The 12,295-nt window shown below is 46.0% G+C and overlaps 2 pseudogenes; both read right to left on the reverse strand.

Annotated features, from left to right (window-relative positions):
- Positions 1–5,698: 5,698 nt before the first annotated feature.
- LOC125529146 (UDP-glycosyltransferase 88A1-like) lies at positions 5,699–7,261 on the reverse strand (annotated as a pseudogene).
- A 3,901-nt stretch (positions 7,262–11,162) lies between these two features.
- On the reverse strand, positions 11,163–11,724 carry LOC147982490 (uncharacterized; annotated as a pseudogene).
- Positions 11,725–12,295: the final 571 nt, after the last annotated feature.

The raw sequence follows: 12,295 nt of genomic DNA on the forward strand, positions 1-12,295 counted from the left end.
TGGCCCGACGACCTGTACAGAGGCCGTCGTCGCGAGCGAGAGGGAGAGGCGAGGGGGTGTTGAGGAGGCCCAGCCGTCTCTCTCTCCTTGCCGTAGCCGGAGGCCGAACTTAGCCACGACGGTGGCCGAGGTTGCCGCCTACGGGAGAGAGAACGAGGCGAGCGACGCACGGGGGAAGGAAATGACTATGGTTCCCCTCGCCCCCACCGCATCGATCGTTTTTGATCCGGTGAAAAGCAAGGGCAACCGTTGGATTCAGAACGACGGCCACGGTTCAAACCCTAGCGCCAGACTGGGCCAAAGGGCCGAAAGTGGGAGCCGACTAGGCCGAGGCCACGGCCGCACGCTGGGCCGAAGCCGCAGCTTAGCCGCCCGCGCTAGGCTATGTTACCGCTATTTTGTTTGTCTTTTGAGAGAATAGAAAATTTTCAGAAAAGGAATGTTCATGAATTTTTATAAAGAAAAATAAAAAAGTTCATGATTTTTTTATTCGGTCAAAGAAAATTTCATGTAAAGAGTAAAAAGTTCATGAATTTTTTATTCATGTTTTTTCCGCTGCGTAAATAATTCACAGTGCTCTTTTACAAAGGAAATAAAAGCTTACATATAAATAAGTTTTAAGAGCATGTTAAAAGTAATTATTAAAATGAATATGATTATGTTATTTTTATGACCAACATTGTTAATAACATGATCATGTTTTATTATTGGAATTTAAGGTGCATTTATTTCTAATATGTTGCCCTACGGTAATATAGATTTAATTGCATAGACAATTGTATGTTCAATTTGACCAACGTTACATTAATGCATATGATTGTTATACTGATTTCACTTAAATTGTGATTTCAGGAGGCTTTGACTTGATGAGTTGCCTTAAAGATGTTCCGACACTCAGAGGTGACAACTACACTGAGTGGAGGAAGAAAGTAGAACTGGCATTTGTCGGTGCTGAGCTGGACTGGGTTGTGGACACTCCACAGCCGATCAAACCTACAGAGCCAGTAAGAGAGACCACTAATGATGATGCTGCGTGGGATAAAAAGATGGGGGATTATGCTCCTTTGGAGATGTTATACTCCATAGAAAACCAAAAGTGGGCCAATGCAAACAAAAAGTGCATGGCACTTATAAAGAATACAATTGAGAACGCCATTGTGGACTCAATTGCAGAGTGCACTACCGTTGGGGAGTTGCTGACAAAGATAAAGAGCCATTTCATTGGCTCTTCAAAGATATATGCCACAAAGGTTTTACAACAATTGGTGACAGAAAACTACACAGGTGGTAGTCATGGAATAAGAGAGCACATCCTCACGATGAGTGAGGGAGTCCTGAACCAAGGGGTCCTCGGGCGTCCGGCCTGTGGGACTCTCCTTGGCGTGGAAGGCAAGCTTGGCATCCACGATATGAAGATTCCTTTCTCTGTAACCGACCTTATGTAACCCTAAATCCCTCCGGTGCCTATATAAACCGGAGGGCTTAGTCCGTAGAGGCAACATATACAATCATCATCATAGTCATACATGCTAGACTTATAGGGTTTTAGCCATTACGATCTCATGGTAGATCAACTCTTGTAATACTCATATTCATCAAGATAAATCAAGCAGAAAGTAGGGTGTTAAGTCCATAGAGAGGGCCCGAACCTGGGTAAACATCGTGTCCCCCATCTCGTGTTACCATCATCCTTAGACGCACAGTTCGGGACCCCTTACCCGAGATCCGCCGGTTTTGACACCGACATTGGTGCTTTCATTGAGAGTTCCACTATGACGTCGAAGATAGGATCGATGGCTCGCCTTGTTCTCAAGGACAATATTACCTCTGGAGGAGCACTGGCCCCAGGCCAAACCCTTCGGCTGGGCGGCTTTATCATGACTAGCCTCTCAAGGACAATAAATGAACCAATAGTTATAAAGATAATATATATATACCACATCCGAATCATAGACAGGACGAGGGCCGACGGGGGCGGGTACCAAAACCATCGCACTATATAAGATGCAATAATAAAAGTAAGAAAATAATACAAGTATCTATGTAAACATACAAGTAAGAATATTTTTCCTTTCAGAAAGAAGATAAGAACAATAGGCTCACCACGGTGGTGCCGGCGATGAGCTCGGCACGGGTGATCGACGGCGGTGAAGACGGGGACGGGGCGTGACGGACCGCTAAACCTAGACAAATATTATGGAAAATGGAGCTTGGAGGTCGAGCTTGGAGAGGAGAAAGCTTAAGTAGTGTGGCTCGGGCATTCCATTGAACACCTTGTGTGCATAGGAGGTGAGCTAGAGCACCACCAAGCCCTATTCCCCTCGGCCAGAGAAAAACAGAGCATTGGGGTGCTCTGCTCGCGAGCGAGGGGTATATATAGGCACCTCATTGGTCCCGGTTGGTGACATGAGCCGGGACTAAAGGGGAGCCTTTGGTCCCGGTTCAAGCCACCAACCGGGACCAATGGTGGTGAGCCAGGAGCGAGGCCCATTGGTCCCGGTTCATCCCACCAACCGGGACCAAAAGGTCCAGATGAACCAGGACCAATGGCCCATGTGGCCCGGCCGGCCCCCTGGGCTCACGAACCGGGACCAATGCCCACATTGGTCCTGGTTCTGGACTGAACCGGGACTAATGGGCTGACCCGGCTTGGACCAAAGCCCTGTTTTCTACTAGTGACTTGCTAAAATAATATAAGTGTAGGGATTTTTACCCCTTATAGTTGCAGTCGGAAGGGAGGCATGAAGTTGCAGTCGAGGGCCACGCTTGCATTTGCAAGCCTAGTGTCGAGCATGCAACTGCCCCCTCCTCTCTCATCGGCCTCCAACAGAAACACAAGGGAAGTAGCAGTCGGGAGGGAGAGATACAATTGCAGTCAAGGACGACATTTGCAGTTCCAAGCCTATTGTCGGGCAGGCAACTACCCCCCTCTCCCGCTGCCACCAACAAAAGAAAGCATCAGTTCCAGTCGGGTGTGTCGACATGCAATTGTAGACATGGCAACACTTGTAGTTGCATGCTTAGTGCCATACATGCAACACCCTCCCCCCACCCCCGGCATGTCCCACCGACCATCGACAAAGCAAAAGATCAGTTGCAATCAAGTGTGTAGGCATGCAATTGCAGCTGATGGCGACACTTGCAGTTGCAAGCTTAGTGTCGGGCATGCAACTACCCTCCCCCTTTCCTGCCGCCCACCGACCAAAAAAAGGTTGGTTGCGGTTGGGCGTGTAGCCATGTAATTGCATTTGAGGGCCACACTTGTAGTTGCAACCCTAGTGTCAAACATGCAACTCGCATATCTCCCGCCGCCCACCAACAGAGCAACAACGTAAGTTGCGATTGGGTGTGTAGGCATGCAGTTACAGCCGGCCGAGTGTGACACTTATAGTTGCAAGCCTAGTGTCAAACTTGCAACTTCCCTCCCCTCTCCCTCCGCCCTCCAAAAAAACAGAAGGCCATTTGCAGTCGGGAGGGAGACATGCAATTGCGGTCGAGGGCGACACTTGTAGTTGCAAGCCTACTATCGGGCATGCAACTGCCCCCCACTCTCCCTCCAGGCTCCGACAAAAACACAAGGCCAATTGAAGTCGAGTGGGTGACATGCAATTGTAGTCAAGGATGACACTTTCAGTTGCAAGCCTAGTGTCGGGCATGCAATAGCCGTGCCCCTCTCGCTCTGCCCACCGACAAAACAAAACATCACTTGCAGTCGGGTGTGTCGACATGCAATTGCTGATAAGACGACACTTGCAGTTGCATGCTTAATGATAGACATGCAGCTACTTCCCCCATCTCCCACCGACCATCGACAAAGCAAAAGATCAGTTGCAATCGGGTGTGTAGGCATGCAATTGCAGTAGAGTACAACACTTGCAATTGCAAGCCTAGTGTTGGCCATGCAACTACCCTCCCTCCTTTCTTGTCCCCCAACGACCCAAAAAAGTGTCGGTTGCAGTTGCGTGTGTAGGCATGCGGTTGCAGTCTAGGCGACACTTGTAGTTGCAACCCTAGTGTTGGACATGCAACTACCCCCTTCCCGTCACCCACCAAGAAAACAAAAGGTCGGCTGCAGTAGGGTGTGTAGGCATGCAATTACCATGCGAAACTTGCAATTGCAAGCCTAGTGTTGGACTTGCAACTGTCCTTCCCTCTTTCTCTGCCCTCCAACAAAAACACAAGCTAGCTGCAGTCGAGAGGGAGCTGTAGTCGGGAGGGAGTCGTGTAATTGCCGTCTAGGGCGATACTTGCAGTTGCAAAATCCTAGTGTTGGACATGCAACCGCCTCCCCCTGCTTCTCCCGTCATGTAAACAACCCCTTCCATTGCATGGCCCAACCTATTTTTTTAACACACGCCAAACAAAAGTTAATAAAAAGAGGGTGGTATCGTGACAGAAATTAATAAGAAACACAAGGATCAAAAAATGAAAAAATGGGAAAAGGCGGCTAAGTTACCTTATGTTTTTTTAACTCCTCCCATACATACATGTTGAATAACACACACCACACATACATATTTAATACAGTAACTAATGATTAAGTAGAAGACCGGCATGGTAAATGTAAATAAATGCGGCCTTCAAAAAGGCCCAAAACAACGACCAAAAAACAAAAAGGAAAAGGAAAATAATTGCGGCAATCGTGCCACTAGAAATGTGCAGCTGGTGCGCTAAAATATTAAAAAAATACATCACAAAATACTACAAAATGAAAATAATGACTTACTGGAAATTTGTTTAACTCACGTTGCACATTGAAAAAGATAGTGCAACTAGACAATAAAGAAAAGTTAAAATCAAAAACAAGAATAAAGAAGCAATTGTTGATGATATTTTTAGTAGATACATAAAATTATGAAGAAAGAAATAAAAATAGAAGTGGAATAAACACATAGATTAGGCAACAACAAAAAAGCAGACTTTTTCAATTAAAAAGGATGGCCACTTGCACACAAGGAAAAACACCCATACTACAAAGGGAGTATGAAGACAGGAGTGTATGTGACAGGACCCCTTCCCCTCCCTAATTCACGGACAGTAATGGTGACAGCTTCCCCTTCTCTCTCTTCAATTGTAAAAGTTTACAAAAGAAAGAAAAAGGATAAAAAGCAAACAACGAGAAAAGTGCCGAACACCAGCCCAGCCCATGATAAAACCCCCTGCGGCCCTGCCCCTGCCATGCTTTAATAGCCCAACGAAAGGAGTCGAGACCAAACAACAAAACGAACAGGAAAACAGGCCAGACTCACGCTTTAATAGGCCGAATTGAGTCAAGGACACTGTACTGCGCAAATCTTGAAGCAAAAACGATCCAAAGGTTGAGGCGTCGACTGAGACAGTCTCAGTCGACTGATTTTTAGCAGCTCCGTTTGGTTAATGCCTACCGATTAGTTCACCATTTGGTCTGAAACAGTACCTCTCAAGAACATGACCCATGTGAATTCAATTCATAATTGAGCACATTATTCGTAGATTTGGTATTCCTCATACACTTTAATTTACTATGGATAGTCCATCCATTATTACTAGAAAGAAAAAACATGAGGTAACCACGGTACTTGGCACTTAGACAGACGAATTATTAAGAAGGTGGTAGATATTGGTAAGTTAAGTTAATTATTGACCATGCAACTAAAATGTAGAAAAGGGCGGCTTGGACTAGCAACATGTTGGCAACATAAATGTACATACTAGTGCGTCATTCGCCGAGCTGTTTTCCAAGATTATCCACATCCAACAGAAACTGGTAAAATGCCGCCCACGACGAGCCCCCTTCTTGCAGGGCCGCCACATCATCTTCCCTGCGAGCAGCCACCCGGGCCCTGAGTTGCCTCCCTTCCTCGCCCTCAATCACCAGCCGCACCTTGGCCTCCACATCGTCTGCTTTGACAAAACCTGTCATGTATCCCTCCAGCTCCAGAGCGACGCCTATGTCCTCTGTCATAGACAACTTGTTCATCTTTTGCTCAGTCCAACGACAGACACAACATGGGCATCCCAGCCACAATGGCCTCCAGCGCCGAGTTCCATCCGCAGTGCGTGACAAATGTGCCAGTGGCCCGATGGCCGAGCACGTCCATCTGCGGCACCCACGACTTGACGACCAGGCCCTAGCCATTGGTCCGCTCTAAGAAACCTTGAGGCAGAAGTGCGTCAAGTTCCGGCTCGGGGCGCACTTCCAAGTATTGGGTTTTCGCTTCCCGCAGGCATGTGCATGGATCATAGGAATTGCTGCCCTGACCTCTCCAAGCCAACAGCTATCTTCTTGAGCTAATCCGCCGAGAGCACGCCCATGCTCCCGAAATAGAGGAACACAATGCCGCGGTCTGGCTGTGCATCGAGCCACTCGAGGCATTCGTTCTAGATCAGAAGCAGTATCCTTTTGGGAACACAGAGTGGGCCCCTGGGAGACTACACCGCACGACTCTCCAACAACTCGAACGTGTTCAGCAGGACGCCCATTGTCTCTGTGTTGAGCTTCCAAATGTTCATCATTGCCTTGCACATCTCATCTTTGGGGTGCTCCAGCAGTTCCTTGATGAGATGAGACACTAGCATCGGCGGAACATCGACGAAATTGAGTGGTGTGTCCCCGAGTTCCTTCAAGCCAGTCTGCCTGCCAGCAATCAGTGTCGGGAGCTGGGTTAGGGCTGACAGGCACGAGGCGCTCCATGCGAAGAACGTGTAGACCAGGACGCTGAGATTCATGCAAATGTTGGTGGCATCAATGCAGAACATGTCGAGGAGAACAGAGTGCAATCTTTTCCGTTCGATGGCTCGGAGGAATGCTTCGATCTGCTCATTACAATCGTGCAAGAGCTAGAGAATGAGTAAGAAAGGGTGCTTTACGGAGGCGGCAAAGCCTGGAGCATGGATGGATAGGAGCAGTAGCGAATCTAGAACTTAATTGTAGGGCAGGCTCAAACAAGCGAGAGGCACTGAGATGGGCCAAAATGCAGTCGATTTACTGGGTTAAGCCCTGTACCATGAGCAGTAAAGCCTAATTGATCCGGTTGGAGGGCAGGCTCAAGCCTGTTAAAGCCTATACAGTAGATTCGCCCCTGGATAGGAGGACATGGAAGGAGATGGACGGATTGGAGGAAGCAATGCGCTCGATGGTGGTTGCGCCGGAGACTGGCAACTTAAAGGGCGGCTTGACGAGCACCACGGTGACGTCGTAGCCATTCTTGAGAAAGACGTTGGTGAGCTCTGTCATGGGGCCAACATGACCGACACCGGCGCCACGGTACAGCACCACGGTCTGCTTCTTCTTGACTTCATAAATGTTCTGGAGGTGGCACTGGCACTGGCGAGGTAGAAGATATCCGGATATACTATATAGAGGAACGTGGAAATTCCTTTTGTTAGGAACCGGCAGTTGGGCTACCTTATAATATAATAATAAGGAGAAAAAAATACAAATGTTACGGTACACGGTGTGGGGTTAGGGTGACCCGCACCAAGAAAATAAAAGGATCAGTCTGGCACAGGTTCCGGTGAGTTCTCTATATCAGAAAGCCAATGAGCAGATAGAAGGAAGAGAGATGTCTTGATTGATGAGATGGAGGATAGAAAGCAAATGCTGCTCGAACACACGCATGTTCCATTCCTTCCAGATGTTCTAAGCTGTGTAGATGGCCGCCTTCTTAGCCGTTCCTTGAAGACACGAAGTCAAGTCATCCCACCAATGCTTAATAGACACAGCAATCTGAGGGTTAGTTGCAAGAATGGGCATGCCCAGGTCATTCCCCACCATAGTCCATATTGTACGAGCAAACGGGCAAGCTAGGATGAGATGGGTGAGCACTGCTACGCAGACGATAGCATGCAGATGATTTTGGGACGACAAGCCAATCAAGCCGTCCATGTATAGCAACAAAAGGTATCACATCCCTTGATGGACCATCGTCTGACGGTCGTGCATACTATTCGTCGTGTGTACATCAATTCCAAGATGGGTGGGCGTCTCATCCTCCTGGCCACAAAGGCTGCACATGTCATCATGAGGTATTCCATGGACAGCCAGGTTATTTCCTGTGAGGATACACCCTGTAGCCAAAGCCACATGAAAAATTTGAACCTGGCTTCCACCTTTATTGCCCACATCTTATCAAACTGAAATGGAGAGACAGAGCCAACGAACTGACATTGGTACACAGAGGACGCGGAGTAGGACTTGGAGCTGTTCCAGACCTAGGAGATGGAGTCAGAAGCTAGTGGATCCAGGGTTACCTGTTGCACCGAGTCCAGAGGTCAGCAAACTGTCAGAGTTGCGTAATCCCGGAAATCAAATGGAGGCCCAGCATTCATTTGTTGTTGGAGACTGCATCATGGACAGAGACGTTTTGCGGGAGCAGAGCTCGAAGACATCCGGAGCAAGGAGCCGCGGCACATTTCCATCGAGCCAACGATCTGTTTGGAGCTTTTCCACGAAATAGCTCCCCCAGCGAGGGTGAATACGTATCCTCACGTGGATTTTCTATCATCTCTGTCCCTCGTAAAATCTGCGTCTGAATACCCTTTTATCTCTAGGGAATCACTTCTCCTATATATTAGCATGTAGTCCTTCATGCCTTGCGCATAACGCGATGCTTTCTTTACCACCTTCTAGTGCTCTATGCCTAGAATCTCTTGATATCTACCGAGTACCCCGGTTATAAAAGCTAAGCCAGGGCGAGTGCACACTTGTGCATACTGTAAGCTGCCAACAGTCGAAGCATATGGTACTGCTTTCATTTGATCGATCTCGTACTGGTTCTTGGGACATTGGAATTTCCCAAAACTATCGTCCTTGACTATAGGAGCAGGTGTGGCTTTACTCGCATGCATATTATACTTTTTAAGAACCTTTTCTAAATATGCTTTCAGCAATAGTCCTAAAACTCCATTGTTCCTATCTCGGTGAATTTCTATGCCCAAAACATATGATGCTTCACCAAGATCTGTTATGTCAAAATTTGAGGATAAGAACTTCTTTGTTTCTTGTAGTAGACTAACATCACTGCTAGCAAGCAGGATATCATCCACATACAAGATTAGAAAAATATATCTCCCATTTTTAAACTTTGCATAAATACAGTTATCCTCAATATTTTCCTTAAATCCAAAACTTTTAATCGTTTGATTAATCTTTAAATACCACTGCCTAGAGGCTTGCTTTAATCCATAAATGGATTTCTTGAGGTGGCATCCCATATTTTCCTTGCCTTCCATGGTAAAACCCTTGGGTTGTTTCATGTAGACATTTTCTTTCAAATCCCCGTTGAGAAATGATGTCTTTACATCCATTTGATGTAACTCTAAATCAAAATGGGCAACTAATGCCATTATGATTCTGAAGGATTCCTTACATGAGACTGGAGAAAATATCTCATTGTAATCTATCCCTTCTCTTTCTATAAATCCTTTTGCCACAAGTCTTGCTTTATACTTTTCTACATTCCCTTTGGAGTCATACTTAGGTTTGTAGACCCATTTGCAGCCTATTTTTTTGGCTCCTTTAGGAATTTTCTCAAAGTCCCAAACATCTTTGGAACTCATCGATTTCATCTCGTCTTCCATTGCCTTCATCCACTTCGAGGTGGGATCTTTTTCTGTATGAACTATTCCATGTTATAAACTTTATAATCAGTAGAAATAGCTAACTTTTTGTGTCTTGTAGACCTTCTAAGGGCCTCAGTTTCTAGCACATTCTGTGCCTCAACTTCTAGCACTTCTTCTATAATTTGCTGCTACACCTCCCTTTCATGCTCAACAACGGGTTCAGTCGGCTCCTGATGGACAGATTTTGGGTGTGCCCCCATAGTTGTCATGGGTGGAGTTGCAACTGGTAGTGAGAAAAATGGCTCCTGAATCATCGGATTAGGTGCATGCACCCTCTTATCCTCAAAATCAATTTTCCGAGCTACCAAGCTCCCCCTCATCATTTCGTCCTTTAAGAAGACTGCGTGTCTTGTTTCTATAAACTTTGTATATCTGTCTGGACAGTAGAAACGAAAACTCTTTGATCTGTCTGGATAGCCAATGAAGTGGCAACTCACTATTTTGGGATCTAGCTTTGCAATGTTTGGATTAAACATTTTGGCCTCAGCAGGGCACCCCCACACCCTGAAGTGTTGTAGGGAGGGCACTCTTCTCGTCAATAGCTCGTACGGTGTTTTGGGCACCAACTTTCTTGGTACTCTGTTGAGAATGTGAATGGCGTTTTTAAGCGCCCCCATCCATAATCCCAATGGAAAGGTGGAGTAACTCATCATGCTGCACACCATATCCATAAGTGTACGGTTGCGCCTTTCAGCTACTCCATTTTGCTGAGGCTCGCCCGGCATTGAATACTTGGCTACTATGCCAGTCTCCTGCAAGAACTTTGCAAAAGGTCCAGGGACTTGGCCATATGGAGTGTGCCGACCGTAGTACTATCCCCCATGGTCGGATCTTATTATCTTTATTCTTTTATCATGCTGATTTTCAACTTCAGCTTTGAATATTTTAAATTTATCCAACGCTTCAGATCTTTCTTTGATTGGATAAATATATCCATAGCGAGAGTAGTCATCTGTAAATGTTATGAACGAGTCATATCCATCCACACTTTTCACCGGAAATGGCCCACAAATGTCAGTGTGAATGATTTCTAGTGTGCCTGTGCTATGGATTGCACCTTTTTTTGTTGTTTTATATACTTTCCTTTAATGCAATCTATGCATTGTTCTAAGTCTGAGAATTCTAACGGAGGAAGAATTTCACTTTTGACTAATCTTTCTGTTCTCCCCTTGGAAATATGGCCCAAGCGACAGTGCCATAATTTCCATGAGTCGAATGTTCTCTTTCTTTTATTTTGTTCTTTATTCGACGCGGAAACATGTTCTTTCACATTGTATACAGAATAAACTTTTTCACAAAGTTATAACAAATAAAGCTCATTGTGTAGTAAAGCATCACCCACATAAGCATTTTTTAACCATATGGCACACTTGCCATGTCCAAAATAACATTCATAATTATCTTTGTCCAAACAAGAAACACTAATTAAGTTTCTATGACATGACGGAAAAAATAAAACATCTCTAAGTAGAAGATTGAATCCATCAGCTAACTCCAATGAGATATCACCAACAACTTCAACTTCTGCTTCAACTCCGTTTGCCACTTCAATGTGTCTTTCACTTCTTTGCGTAATCCACGTCGAATGGAATCCCTGTAAAGAATTTGCAACATGAACAGTTGCTCCTGAGTCAATCCACCAAGTGGATTTTGAAAACTGTGTATACAAGGATTCATTTACATAGGAAACTTTGTTTTTACCTCTTTTTGCCATGATTGACTTCAGCCAATCAGGGCAGTCTTTCTTGTAATGCCTGGTCTTCTTACAGTGGAGACAAGTGTCTTTGTCCACTGGGAAAGGCTATTGGTGGCGTTGATGCTGATAGGGAGCTTTTCCTTGTGGCTTTGAAGGGGAACTTTTGCTGTATTGATTGTAATTCTTTTTCTTGTGATCCTTCACATAGTTGAGTGAACCACCATGTGAGGCTTTGAGTCTGTCCTCTTCTTGGACACACATTGCTATTGTCTTTTCATTGTCCCATGTCCAGGTGACATATTGTAGTCTACAACAAAAGTTTCAATCTCCTTTGCCAGTGAAGCCATGACCAAGTGGACCAGGAGCTTCTGTTTGATCTCTAGATCCGCATCCATGGGCTTGAGCTTTGCTGCCATATTGCTCATTGTCGGTGTCAAAACCGGCGGATCTCGAGTAGGGGGTCCTGAACTGTGCGTCTAAGGGTGATGGTAACAGGAGACGGGGGACACGATGTTTTCCCAGGTTTGGACCCTCTCTATGGAGGTAACACCCTACTTCCTGCTAGATTGATCTTGATGAATATGAGTATAGAGTTGATCTACCACGAGATCGTAATGGCTAAAACCCTAGAAGTATATTCTGTATGACTATGATGATGATTGTATATGTTGCCTCTGCGGACTAAGCCCTCCGGTTTATAGACACCGGAGAGATCTAGGGTTACATAAGTTCGGTTACACAGACATGAATCTTCATATCATGGATGCCAAGCTTGTCTTCCACGCCAAGGAGAGTCCCATCCGGACACAGGTAGAGTCTTCGGTCCTTGTATCTTCACAGCCCATCAGTCCAGCCCATGGCTAACAGGCCGGACGCCCGAGGACCCCTTAGTCTAGGACTCCCTCAGTAGCCCCCAAACCAGACTTCAATGATGAGGTGTCCAGCGCGCAGATTAACTTCGGCATTGCAAGGAGGGTTCCTCCTCTGATGACTTCA

Source organism: Triticum urartu, chromosome 3A, assembly GCF_056163025.1.
Source record: "Triticum urartu cultivar PI428250 chromosome 3A, HENAU_Tu73, whole genome shotgun sequence".
In the NCBI taxonomy this organism is placed as follows: domain Eukaryota; kingdom Viridiplantae; phylum Streptophyta; class Magnoliopsida; order Poales; family Poaceae; genus Triticum; species Triticum urartu.